The sequence below is a fragment of the Odocoileus virginianus genome, chromosome 6 (assembly GCF_023699985.2).
Source record: "Odocoileus virginianus isolate 20LAN1187 ecotype Illinois chromosome 6, Ovbor_1.2, whole genome shotgun sequence".
NCBI lineage: Eukaryota > Metazoa > Chordata > Mammalia > Artiodactyla > Cervidae > Odocoileus > Odocoileus virginianus.
Window position 1 is genome coordinate 66177057 of NC_069679.1, and position 13966 is coordinate 66191022.

At 35.5% G+C, this 13966-nt stretch overlaps 1 protein-coding gene across 18 annotated transcripts in view; it reads left to right on the forward strand.

Annotated features, from left to right (window-relative positions):
• The window catches only part of GPHN (gephyrin), a 520258-nt gene that overhangs the window by 305501 nt on the left and 200791 nt on the right, over window positions 1-13966 (forward strand). The gene's annotated exons all lie outside the window — the stretch shown is intronic.

Sequence of the window (13966 nt, forward strand, 5' to 3'; positions counted from 1 at the left end):
TCAACGGACATGAGTTTGAATACGCTCCAGGAGTTGGTGATGGACAGGGAACCTTAGTGTGCTGCAGTCCATGGGGTTGCAAAGAGTCAGACGACTGAGCACCTAAACTGAGCTGAACTGACATCTGGCACAGTTTGACTTATAGTGTATATACCCTGTATGAATATTTGTTAACTATATTTTATGAAAAAATATGAAACATCACCCAACTTAGTTCTTAAGACATAAAAAGCCAAAATATATTTAGCATTCCCCATGATTTATAAGAACTTTTCCATGATATAAACAAATAACATATTCTGTCCCTATACTAAGCAAATATATTAAGCAGCTATAGTAATAATGATAATAGCTTTTAAATGCTGATTATGTAGCAGACATTTTTCTAAGAATTTTAGACAAATACACAATTGGAAATTGATACTGGAATGCAGATATCAGCAAGATTATACGTTTTTATTTTCCTGGAAGGCAAATTTATATGAAATAGCATGTTATAATAAAAACTCTGATTAAGACCATTAAGAACAACAAAAATCCTAAATAATTTTAGTAGGTGTAAATAATTGTTAAGAAACAAACTCATGAATATTTAAATTTTTACATTTATTTCAAAACGTCTATTACTTCATAAGGTCTCTGTCTAGACAAAATCATAAAGTGTGGCTTTTCTTTATAAATATGAATCATAAATTCTTGTGGGTTTTTTTTACACCATTGATTTTAATCAAAATCGAGGTCCTCACATATATTCTTGTTGAATTTCATTTTGCTACATTTAACTGATCAGTCCACCCCAAGGAGACTTTTTCAAACTCTGTGTAAGACATCTGATATTTTACATTAGTAATGCAAATATGTTAATCATGTCACTCAAGTCACTTACAGAACATTTTTTTAGGATAGGCTATTTCACATGCTACCAGAAAGCCTATTGGTTAGTTGCTTAACCAGCTGACATATTTCTCTTACAGCCCATCAAAAGCCACTTTGTCTACCTTGTTCCAAGAACTTTTTGAATTCTTGTCAGATATATGGCTTGTCAAATACCTTACAGAACTCAAGATACTCTGGTTTGATAGTTTTGTTCTTTAGTAAAATTTTCATAGTGCTTAATCATAGCACTTTAATTGGTATTCTGACCAGTATTGGAAGCTCTGGAAAGACATATATTTTTTTCCTGAAAGAACCCATTTAGGCATTCATATGTAATCTATTTTTATTATTAGTTCAGATCCTGTACTGTACAGTTGGATGTATTGTAGGATTTTTAAGAGAGTGCAACCTACCTTAAATATCTCTAAACAGAGACGTTACTAGGAAAGGTTTTATATGATATAGCTAACCACCAGGCTAGACAAGGACTTCAAAAGCTTCACCATGGAGACTGGCAAACTGTTGCTATGAAAGCCATACTTCTTTATATATGGCTTTTTGGGGAGAGTAACTTCAATTATTATAAGTTTGATCACTAGCTACCCAAAATTTAATCCAGATAACAGGTCTTCTATTGTTTCAGTCTTGCAACTTTTCTGTAAGTTTAAATATTTTATCAAAATAAAAATATTAGGTGGTAAAAACAGTGTTTGCCCAATCAGTGAAAACAGCTTTAGAACAGAATACCTACATAACTAGAAATAATCAGGTCCTAAGAAAATAGGTATTCCAATTATAATTTGCCTTCATGAGGAGAATTCTATTGTTTAGTAGTTCACAGTTGAAGTTACAGTACCTATCTACACAGGATTTGATATCAACTGAAGCAAACTGTTTCCCCCATGTTCTCAGTTGCATAAGATAATAGGAATACAGATGAGTGCTCTTAAAAGTAAGAATGTTATCTCTTTTGGAAGTTACTTGACATTTCTCTTTATTTGTGCTGACTTACCCACAACAAATTCTGCTTGCTCTAAGTGGAACCCTACTAGTTAGCAAGGCTTTCATTCATCTCTTACTGATTCCTTTTTTTTTTTTTATTTTTACCTGGAGGATAATTGCTTTACAATACTGTGTTGGTTTCTGCCATACATCAACATGAATTAGCCACAGGTACACATATGCCCTCCGCTTGACTCTCTCTTGCCTCCCATCCCGTCCTACCCTCCTGTGTTGTCACACAGCACCTGCTTTGACCTCCTGTATCATGCAGCACATTTCCACTGGCTACCGATTTTACATGTGGTAATTTATATGTTTCCACGCTACTCTCTCAGTTTCTCCTACCCTCTCTTTCCCCTACTGTGTCCATAAGTCTGTCCTCTAGTCTGTGTCTCCATTGCTGCCCCGCTGATAGGTTCATCAGTACCATCTTTCTAGATTCCATATATATGCGTTTATATATGATACTTGTTTCACTCTTTCTGACTTGCTTCACTCTGTATAACAGGCTCAAGGTTCATCCACCTCATTAGGACTGACTCAAATGTGTTCTTTTTATGACTGAGTAATATGCTATTGGGAGTGTGTGTGTATATATATACACAAATACATATCTCACAACTTCTTTATCCGTTCATCTGTTGATGGACACCTAGGTTGCTTCTATGTCCTAGCTGTTGTAAATAGTGCTGCCACAAACACTGGAGTACATGTGCCTCTTTCAGTTTTGGTTTTCTCGAGGTATGTGCCCAGTAGTGGAATTTGGGGGTCATTATGGTAGTTCTCTTGCTAGTTTTTTAAGGAATCTCCATACTGTTCTCTATTGTGGCTGTAACAATTGCAATTTTTAAAGCTTTACTTTTTTTTAATTTCCTCATTTCCCCTATTCTCTCTTGCTTATTATATTAAAATAGGGATCACCAAGGCTAAACATCTGCTTAAACTATTTTTCTGAGTTAATATTTTATTCTATTCCTTCTATCTCAAGAGAGCCTATAATTCTGTTATTGGCTTCTTCAACTTCTTTATTATCAAAGAAAAAATTATTCACTATCAACTCTGTACAATACATTATGCTTGTTTTTTTGAGTTCTCCCTAGCTGGTGAGCACATTGACCACTTCTTAATTTTTCAAACATCCCTCCCAGAATTTTCATTACTAAAACTTTTTTACTGTACAGTAATACATGAGTACATTCTTTTTATTAAAATATGCAGATGAAATATACTTAAGGTTAGCATCCACCTGAATCATCCTGTCATCTCATTCTCATTTGCGTTCACACACCCCCCAGAAGTAAATGCTTTTTAGTAAATTAGAGGGGTATCCTTTACAACTTTATTATCTTTTTCTGTACAAAGGTAGTAAATAAAATCCTAACAGTCTGTACGTGGTATGTGTATGTGTGTTTGTGTGTATTTAATTAAGAGAAGAGAGAAAAGTGACAAGCTGTTTCTAAAATTTATACAGAACAGAAAGTGCAAGGGATCAAAAATAACCAAAATACTCTTTGAATAAGAAAAGAATAAAGTGAGAAGATCTGCTCCATAAATAGCAAGGCTTAAAATGATATAAAGTAGTACGTTACTGGTGCAAGAATTAACACTTTAATCAATGAAACAGAAGAGAAGCCTGAAAAATGCCAACACATGGACACTTGGTATATAACAGAATTTGTACCACATATTAATGCAGAAGCTTTTTTTCAAAAAATGATGCTGGGACCACAAGTTGTCCTTATGGGAAAAAAAAAAAAGTGAAACTGATCTCTTATCCCATACAATACCCAAGAATCAATTCTATTTTTTTCAGAGACCTAAATTTGAAAGACAGAACTATAAAGCTTTCATAGAGTTATATAGGACAAAATCTTCATTGTAACAGATCAGGAACTTCCCAGGTGGCGCTAGTGGTTAAGACTCTGCCACAAATACAGGAGACATAAGAGATGCAGGTTCCTTGGGTTGGGAAGATTTCCTGAAGAAGGAAATGGCAACCCACTGCAGTATTCTTGCCTGGGAAATCCCATGGACAGAGGAGCCTGGCAGGCTACGGGCCTTAGGGCTACAAAGAGTCAGACACAAATGAAGTGAGTTAGCTTAGCAATGGATTAGGGAAGGATTTCTCTTTCAATATAATTGAAGTAAAATTCACCATTTTTAGATGTACAATTCAATGGCTTTTAGTACATTTACAATGTGTGCAAGCATCACTGCTATCTAACTCCAGAATATTTTACCACCCTTCAAAAATACCACACCCAGTAAGTAGTCACTACCCATACGCCTACCTCCCATCCCCTATCAGCAACTTATTTGCATACTAGTTATGTATTTGCCCACTCTGAACATTACACATGAGTGGAATCATGCAATATGTGACTGTTCATATCTAGCTTCTTTCACTTCACAATATGTTTTTAAGGTTCATCTGTGTTGTAGCAGTATCAGTACTCTGCCTTATAGCTGTAAAATATTCCATTGTATAGGTATACCACATGTTGTTTAGCCATTGATGAGTTGATAAACATTTTAGTTGTTTCCACTTTTTGGTTATTAAAAATGCTGCTGTCAACATCTGTGTAGAAGCATTTGTTTGAAAATCAATTTTTAATTCTTTTGGTTATACACCTTCAATAGAATTGTTGAATCATATGGTAATTCTATGTTTAACTTTGTGAGGAACCATCAAATTGTTTTTCACAGAGCTGCAACATTTTACAAATCTAATAGGAATGTATGAGGTTTTCAATTTCTCCACATATTCAACAACGTTTTTTATTTTCCTTTTTTAAATCTATCAGAGCCATTGAGTGGGTGTTAAGTATCTCATTGTGGTTTTGATTTGCATTTTCTTAATTACTAATGATAATGAACATCTTTTCATGTTCCTTGTTGGCCATTTCTATATCATCTTCAGAGAAATGTCTATTCAAGTCATTTCACTCATTTCTTAAAATGAGGTATTGTACTAATGAGTTATATTTTGTTGTTCCATTGTAATTATTCTTTATGTATTCTGTATACTAAACTATTGTCAGGCATATGGTTTGCAAATATTTTCTCCCATTCTATTGATTGTCTTTTCAACCTTTTGTGATAATGTCCTGTGATGTACAAAACTGTTTGTTTTGATGATGTCCAGTTTGCCTAAATTTTCTTTTCTCTCTGTGCTTTTGGTATCATATCTAAGAATCAGCTACCAAATCCAAAGTAAAAGGACATTTATCCCTCTGTGTTTTCTTCTGAGAATTTTACTGTTTTTAGCTCTTACATTTAGGTCTTTGATCCATTTTGAGATAATTTTTGTATATAGTGTGAGGAAAGAGAACTTCATTTGTAAATGTGGATATCTAGTTGTTCTGGCAGAATTTGTTGAAAGATCATTCTTTTCTATTATCTTAGCACTTTTGTCAAAAATTGGTCAACTATAAAAGTATAAAGGATTTATTTCATTACTTCCAATTGTATCCCATTGATCTGTGTGTCTGTCCTTATGGCAGCATTGCACTGTTTTGATTACTGCACCTTTGAAGTAAGTTTTGAAATTGAAAAGTATGAGTTTTCCAACTTTATTTTTCAAGATTAATTTCGCTATGTGGAGTCCATTGAGATTCCATGTGAGTTTTAGGTGGGCTTTTCTAGTTCTCCAAAAATTTCTGTTCGAATTTGATAGAGATTGTTATTGAATTTGTAATTCCCTTTGGATAGTATTACAATCTTAATATATGTCTTTCCATTTATTTATGTCTTCTTATGTTTGTTAAGATTTGGTGTATAATTCTTGTACCATCTTGGTTAAGTTTGTTCCTTATTGTGTTATCCTTTTTGATTCTGTTGTAGATGGCATTGCTTTCTTAATTTTCTTTTTGAAATTTTCACTGTTAGTGCACTGTTAGTGCAAATACACCTGATTTTGGTGTGTTCCTCATGTATCCTACAACTTTGCTGAATTTATTACTTCAAATATTTCTTTTTGTGGAAAAACTATGTATATATGTGTATACACAAATATAATAAATATAACATATATATGTATATATGTGTGTATATATTTATATAGTGGCATCACTGACTCAATGGACATGAGTTTGAGTAAGCTCTGGCAATTGGTGATGGACAGGGAAGCCTGGCATGCTACAGTCCATTGGGTTGCAAAGAGTCAGACATGACTGAGAGACTGAAATGAACTGAACTGATGAGTAGAGATTATCTTACTTCTTCCTTTCGAATTCAGATGCCTTTTATTTCTTTCCCTTGCATGATTTCCCTAGCTAGAACTTCTAGTATTGTTGAAAATAAGTGATGGGTACAGACATCTTTGAGCTTGATCTTAAAGGAAACTATCAGTCTTTCATTAAGTAGGATATTAGTTATGGGGTTTTCATAGAGGCTGTTTATCAGGTTTGGAAAGTTATTCCTAGTTTTCTGAGTATCTTTATTATGAAAAGGCGTTCTATTTTGTCAAAGGCTTTTTCTATATCATTTGGAATTTTGGATCTTGTGGATTTTTTCATTCTATTAATGTTTTGTATTATACATTGTTATATTACACATAGATTATTCTGTTGGGTCATCCCTCGATTCATGAAATAAATCCCACTTGGTCATAGTATATGATACTTTTAATATGCTGTTAGTTTCAATTTAATAATATTTTATTTAGAATGTTTGCCAAACATCTATATTCATAAAGGATAGTTAGTTCAGTCTCTCAGTCATGTCTGACTCTTTGCAACCCCATGGACTACAGCATGCCAGGCTTCCCTATCCATTGGATATTGGCTTGTAATACTCTTTTCCTGTTTCATCTTTATTTGTCTTTGGTATCAGGGCAAACTGACCACATAGTACAAAACCTTTCCTTCTTTTTTCTAGGAGAGTTTGTGAAGGATTTATGTTAACGCTTCTTTAAATATTTTATAAAATTTTTAGTGAAGCCAGCTGGGGGCCTCTTATGATTTCTACCTCTTTATTGATATTGCCTATTGGTTATATATCATTACCATGCTTTCTTTTGTTCTTTTCCAGGTTGCTTTTAGCTCTCTGAATATATTTTAAATACTTAATTTAAAAGTTTGCCTCGTTAGCCCAGTGTCTGCAGTTTCTCAAGGACAGTGTCTTGTTTTTCTTCTCTTTTGCTATACACAGGTCATACTTTCTCGTTTCTATGCATGCCTTATATTTTTTTTGTTGAAAACCGAACCCTGTGAATACTATTAGTAGCAACTCTGAAAATCAAATTCTCTTTTCTCCCCAGGGTATGTTATTGTTAACCTGTTAAAATTGTTGATTAACTTACCTGAACTACTTTTGTCAAGTCTGTTATTCATTGTGTGTGACCACTAAAGTCTCTTTTCTATTAGCTTCATGGTCAGTTAGTGATTTTACATAATTTCCTTAAATGCCCAGAAAATATGTACATACAGAAAAGAAAATCTCCCATTCATTGCATATGAGCTCTTTGTATATATTTTAGCACACCTTCAACACTCAGGTAGGCAGTTTACTACTCTAACTAATCTTCACTTCCTGCTTGGTCAAAATCTTTAGCTCAGCAAGAGTTGAAGTCTTCTAAGGATATGCCTGGCCTTGGGCATAATCATGTCTTCCCAGATACTCAAGAATATCTGTGAACTTTTCAAAGTGCATTACAAGGCCTTCCCTCCCAGGTTTTTGAAGTATTATTCTGTTATTTGTTTCACATTTTGTCCTTTACCCAGACAGCAGTGACTAACATATTTGGCAATGATTTTTTGGTTACCCTCCCCTCCTTATTGCAAAATTCAGACTTGAAGAAAGTAGGGGAAACCAGTAGGCCGTTCAGGTATCACCTAAATCAAATCCCTTACAATTATACAGAGGAAGTGACAAATAGATTAAAAGGATTAGATCTGATAGAGTGCCTGAAGAACTCTGGATGGAGGTTCATAATATTGTACAGGAGGCCATGATCAAAACCATCCCCAAGAAAAAGAAATGCAAAAAGGCAAAATGGTTGTCTGAGGAAGCCTTACAAATAGCTGAGAAAAGAAGAGATGCAAAGGCAAAGGAGAAACGGAAGGATATATCCATCTGAATGCAGAGCTCCAAAGAATAGCAAGGGGAGAAAAGAAAGCCTTCCTCAGTGATCAGTGCAAAGAAATAGAGGAAAACAATTGAAAGGGAAAGACTAGAGATCTCTTCAACAAGATCAGAGATACCAAGGGAACATTTCATACAAAGATGGGCACAATAAAGGACAGAAATGGTATGGACCAAGCAGAAGATATTAAGAAGAGGTGGCAAGAATACACAGAAGAGCTATACAAAAAATATCTTAATGACTCACATAACCATGATGGTGTGATCATTCACCTAGAGCCAGACATCCTAGAGTCCAAAGTCAAGTGGGCCTTAGGAAGCATCACTATGAACAAAGCTAGTGGAGGTGATGGAATTCCAGTTAAGCTGTTTCAAATCCTAAAAGATGATGCTGTGAGGGTGCTGCATCCAATATGCCAGCAAATTTGGAAATCTCAGCAGTGGCCACAAGACGAAAAAGGTCAGTTTCATGAAAATCCCAAGGAAAAGCCATGCCAAAGAATGTTCAAACTACCACACAATTGCACTCATTTCACACGCTAGCAAAGTAGTGCTCAAAATTCGCCAAGCTAGGCTTGAATAATACTTGAACTGAGAACTTCCAGATATTCAAGGTGGATTTAGAAAAGGCAGAGGAACCAGAGATCAAATTGCCAACATCCACTGGATCCTAGAAAAAACAAGAGAGTTCCAGAAAAACATTTACTTCTGTTTCATTGACTATGCTAAAGTTTTTGACTTTGTGGATCAAAATAAACTATGGAAAATTCTTAAGAGAGATGGAAATACCAGACTACCTTCCCTGCCCCCAAAACTTGTATGCAGGTCAAGAAGCAACAGTTAGAACCGGACATGGAACTATGCACTGGTTCCAAATTGAGAAGAGTTGTCAAGGCTGTATATTGTCACCCTGCATATTTAACTTCTTTGCAAATTACATCATGTGAAATGCCAAGCTGGATGAGGCATAAGCTGGAATCAAAATTGCCAGGTGAAATATCAGTAACCTCAGATATGCAGATAACCCTTATGGCAGAAAGCAAAGAGGAACTAAAGAGCCTTTTGATGAAGGTGAAAGAGGAGAGTGAAAAGGCTGTCCTAAAACTCGACATTCAAAAAACAAAGATCATGGCATCCGGTCCCATCATTTCATGGCAAATAGTTGGGGAAATGAAACAGTGAGAGACTTTATTTTCTTGGGCTCCAAAATCACTGCAGATGGTGACTGCAGCTATGAAATTAAAAGATGCTTTCTCCTTGGAAGAAAAGACCTAGACAGCATATTAAAAAGCAGAGAGATTACTTTGCCAACAATGTTCCATCTAATCAAAGCTATGGTTTTTCCAGTAATCATGAATAAATGTGAGAGTTGGATCATAAAGAAGGCTGAGCGTCGAAGAATTGTTGCTTAGGAACTGTGATGTTGGAGAAGACTCTTGAGACCCTTGGACTGCCAGGAGATTAAACCAGTCAATCCTAAGGGAAATCAGTCCTGAATATTCATTGGAAGGACTGAAGATGAAGCTTCAATACTTTGACCACCTGATGCAAAGAGCCAACTCATTAGAGAGGACCTTGATACTGGGAAAGATTGAAGGCAGGAGGAGGAGGGGACAAGAGAGGACAAGATGATTGGATGGCGTCACCAACTCAATGAACATGAATTTAAGCAAGCTCCCGGAGATGGTGATGGCCAGGGAAGACTGGTGTGCTGCAGTCCATGGGGTCTCAAAGAGTTGGACACGACTGAGTAACTGAACAACATCAACAATGCCTCCAGTAGCTGCCTGAGCCATTTGGGAGTTCCAAAATAGGGGAAATAAAGGCAGGTCTTTGAGAATATCCTTCAGTGAGCCACCAGAAATGTTGAAACAAACAGCCCTCACTCTTGAGAACAAGGTTTGTTTCCCCTTCAGTACCCGGAACCTTCACCAAAGTTGTGGACTCTGTCATCTTCACAGCCATCACATTTGGGAGTTTTGTGCATTAAGCATTCACTTGGCTGCTGTAAACTTGATTAGTTTATCAATTTCTGATAAAGTTGATTCTGACAGTTTTTGTTAGTTTATTTCCTTCTTTAGTGAGGGATGGGCTGTTGCCGTTATCTACTCCACCTTTCTACTGAGGTCACTCGGGAAGTTTTCCTTTTAAGATACAAAACCCACCAACTATAAAGGAAAATGTTGATTTGTTTTCTAACTATCTAATAGCTAACTATCTATCAGTAAAATTTAATAAAAATTAAAATATTCTGTTCATCAGAATACATGGTGAAATTGGAAGGCAAGCTGCATAGTAGGAATAGATATTTATACCATATAAAACTGATAAAAGACTTGCTATCCAGAATAGATACAGAAATGTAATAATTAAATAAAAAGAATGACTCAATAAGGGGAAAATTGGGTGAAAGATTGAACAGGAACTTTACAAAAGAGAACATCTAAATAGCTGGTAAACATATGAAAAAGTGTTTACTCTTATTAACAATGAGGGGAGAAGAAAGCCACTTTAAGGTATTTTTACTGTCTATCACATTTGAAAAAAATATTACTGAAAATACTAGGTAGAGCTAAGTTGTGAAGTAAGACAAATTGTTACTGTTTTCTCTTGATAGACTTTTAAATTGGCTTAACCAATTGGGAATTTGTTGAAGATATTCACAGCCAGCAACCAGCAATTCTGTTTCTGACTGTATATATCCTAGAATTAATGCATATGGGAATTATGATACATGAACAAAAGTCATTCATAATGTCTCTAAAAAGGAAAAATTACGAACACTCTGCAAAGAATAATGGGCTTCCATTATTGATTTTATTTATTTATTATTGTAGGAATTCACAATGATGGGTGAGAATTCCTTTGCCAATGCCTTAGTTATCCTCCATGCTTATTCATTACTGCATTTATTCCAGATGTTTATGACTTTCCTAGAGAGATCTTTCCCACTTGTATTTCCCCCTTTTCTTGTCAAATAGATCTTAAATCCAAGCACCAAAGAAAAGAATATTAGTGAATGTCTTTTTCTCTCCCCACAAATTTCACTGCTTATCATCCCCACTTGCTTCCTCATTTCTACTTTTTCTTGTTTACTTGCAGTATCTTATATAATTGTATATCTTATATAATTGCTAGATCCAAGGGCATCTTTTCAGCTCTCATCTTACTCCTGTTGTCTCCAATAATTGGTATTTTGTAATATATCCTAACAGTTTCTTCTCTTTTCTCTTCCCTTATGTTTACTCTGTCTTGAGTTTCCTCTTTTGTCTCTAACAATTTCTTAGAGATAGGAAGACCAAATAATTTATCTTCCAAACTGAAATACTCTCATACCATCAACCTTTGGTCTTTTACATCTTTTCCTTGGATGACCTGAAATATTTGCATGACTGAAACTACCACCTTCAATGATAATTCCCGAAGTATATGTCCAGTCTAACTCCAGACTCATATTTCCAATAATTATTGTATATTTCCAAACTAGTAACCCAAAAGTATGTACCTGACAATATTTTTAATTTTTATTCATTTATTTATCTTTATTTTTGGCTGTGCTAGATCTTCGTTACTGTGTGGGCATTCTCTAGTTGACATGAGTGGAGGCTAGTCTGTAGTTCTGGTGTGTGTGCTTATCATGGTGTCCTCTCTTGTTGTAGGACAAAGGCTCTAGGGTGTGCAGGCTTCAGTAGTTGTAGCACGTGGGCTCCGTAGCTGTGGCTCCTTGGTTCTAGAGTGCAGGCTCAGTAACTGTGGTGCACAGGCTTACTTGTTTTGTGGCAGGTGGAATCTTCCTGGACCAGTTACCAAACATGTATTGCCTGCATGGACAGGCAGTTTCTTATCCACTGCACCACCACGGAAGCGCTGTACCTCACAGTTTAATCTTACCTTCTCCCTCAAATTTCCTACTCTTTTGTTTATTGAGGGGGTGGAGGTGAATACTGTGTGTGTGTGTGTGTGTGTGTGTGTGTGTGTAAGTCTGGAAATCACACATGTATACTACTTTGTGCAGATGCTTCATTAGGCACTGGACACACAGTAGTAGCAAAAACTTAGTTCCATCATCATGACAATGCATCTCCTATGAGAGATAGACATTGACCAAACTGGCACGCATATAAATGTAGTATAAGTGTGCATAATTTCCATGAAGGAGAGAAACATGGTACTATGTGAAATACAGTAGGGGCATTTGACCTTTTTCTTCCCAATACTTGGCCTCTTTTATTAGATGTAAGTGGCAATATATAGCTCTTCTAAATTAGAGAAGAGCTCTAATTTAAGAAACCTCTGTTTCTTAAAATTTTTATTGCAATTCAGTATTTAAGTGTACTAGCAAATGTAGCCATTTTTCTTCTCAGAATTCCCATTCAGATATTGTTCATAAATCACAAGAATTAAGCCCAGAAATTGTGGCAGTACCTTTGGTATTGAAGATGTAGGTATGGAAACTAAATAAAAGAGCACCTGTGAAAGTAGTATTTCCTTTGTGAGAAAGACATGATGTGTAAAGATAAAGAGCACCTTTCTAGTCACAAAGTCTGGCTTCTGGTTTTTTCTTTGTACATAGTAATAGTTTGATTGAATGTTAATTGCTTATTCTTTCATCATACATATTTTGCCTCTTGTGCATAAAACTTGGAAGTGGTCAACTTGTCATTTTGAGATTAAAAGACCTATACTCACTAGTACTAGCCCAGAATATGAACTAAATTATACATAGCCCTAAATAACAAATTTTATAATCAACATAAATATTAATAATTTTAAAGACAAACAATCCACAGTATTTGTGCTACATTTGTATGTTTTTACAGAAGTGATGTTCACTTATATCAGTTGTTAATGTATAACATAATAATAACAATAGCTAATATTTATTAAGTATTAACTACTTGTAAGTGCTAGGTAATTTATATGCATTATCTTATTTAGCCCTCAGCAGTAATCTGGTGAGGTAAATGCTATCATTTATCCACATTTTTTAGATAAAGGAAATGACAGTTTAAAAATTATATCTATCAGTGTCCCAGCAGAAGTCACAGCGTACCTAAATGGATAATTGTGAAGAGTTTAATAAAGGACTATGATATTTATAAAAGCATGGGAAGATTTTAGAGAAAGCAACAAAATATGATTCAGCACCCTGGAAATAGTAATAATGGGTATCATTAACACTCCTAGACCTAATGGGGCAAAAAAGAGAGCAGGTAATTGGAATCCAGAAAAGAGCTGTAAGCACAGGTCATCTAACAGGGCCTCTGATCTTAACCAGCCTACAGTGACCTGCTAGAGAGGAAGCCAAGAGAATAAATATCAGACTTTATTCTCCCAAAACTCTTCTGTTTCCTGATAGTACCTGTTACCTGACCCAGCTAGAAATCAGAGAGCACAAAATAGCTTGTTGATTCTATCTATACAGTTTAGTTTGGTGCAGAGAGAGTAAAGAAGGGTGGAGAATGAATCTGAAAGGGAAATGGAAAATACCTAGGAATTAAATAGCTGTTAAATGGCAGAGCCAGTATATGAATGCCAAACACTTTACTCCTCTCTACAATTCTGTACTGCCTCATAAAAAAGCTTTGATGAAATATTATTTGGCCAGGAAAATATATTGAATCTGAAGGTTTCTACCTTATCCCAAATTTTTGGATGCATTCATACTTAACAATAAGTGAGACCAAATATCTGAGAGCTGAGCAGGAAAGGATGTTCAGTCATTTAGTGTCTGACTCTTTGCATCTCCATGGGCTGCAGGATGCCAGGCTTCCCTGTCCTTCACCATCTCCTGGAGTTTGCTCAGATTCATGTCCATTAAGTCAGTGATGCCATTCAACCATCTCATCCTCTGCCACCCCTTTCTCTGGCCTTCAATCTTTCCCAGCATCAGGGTCTCTTCCAGTGAGTCAACTCTTTACATTAGATGGCCAAAGTATTGAAACATCATCTTCAGCATCAGTCCTTCAAATGAATATTTGGGGTTTATTTCCTTTAGGATTGA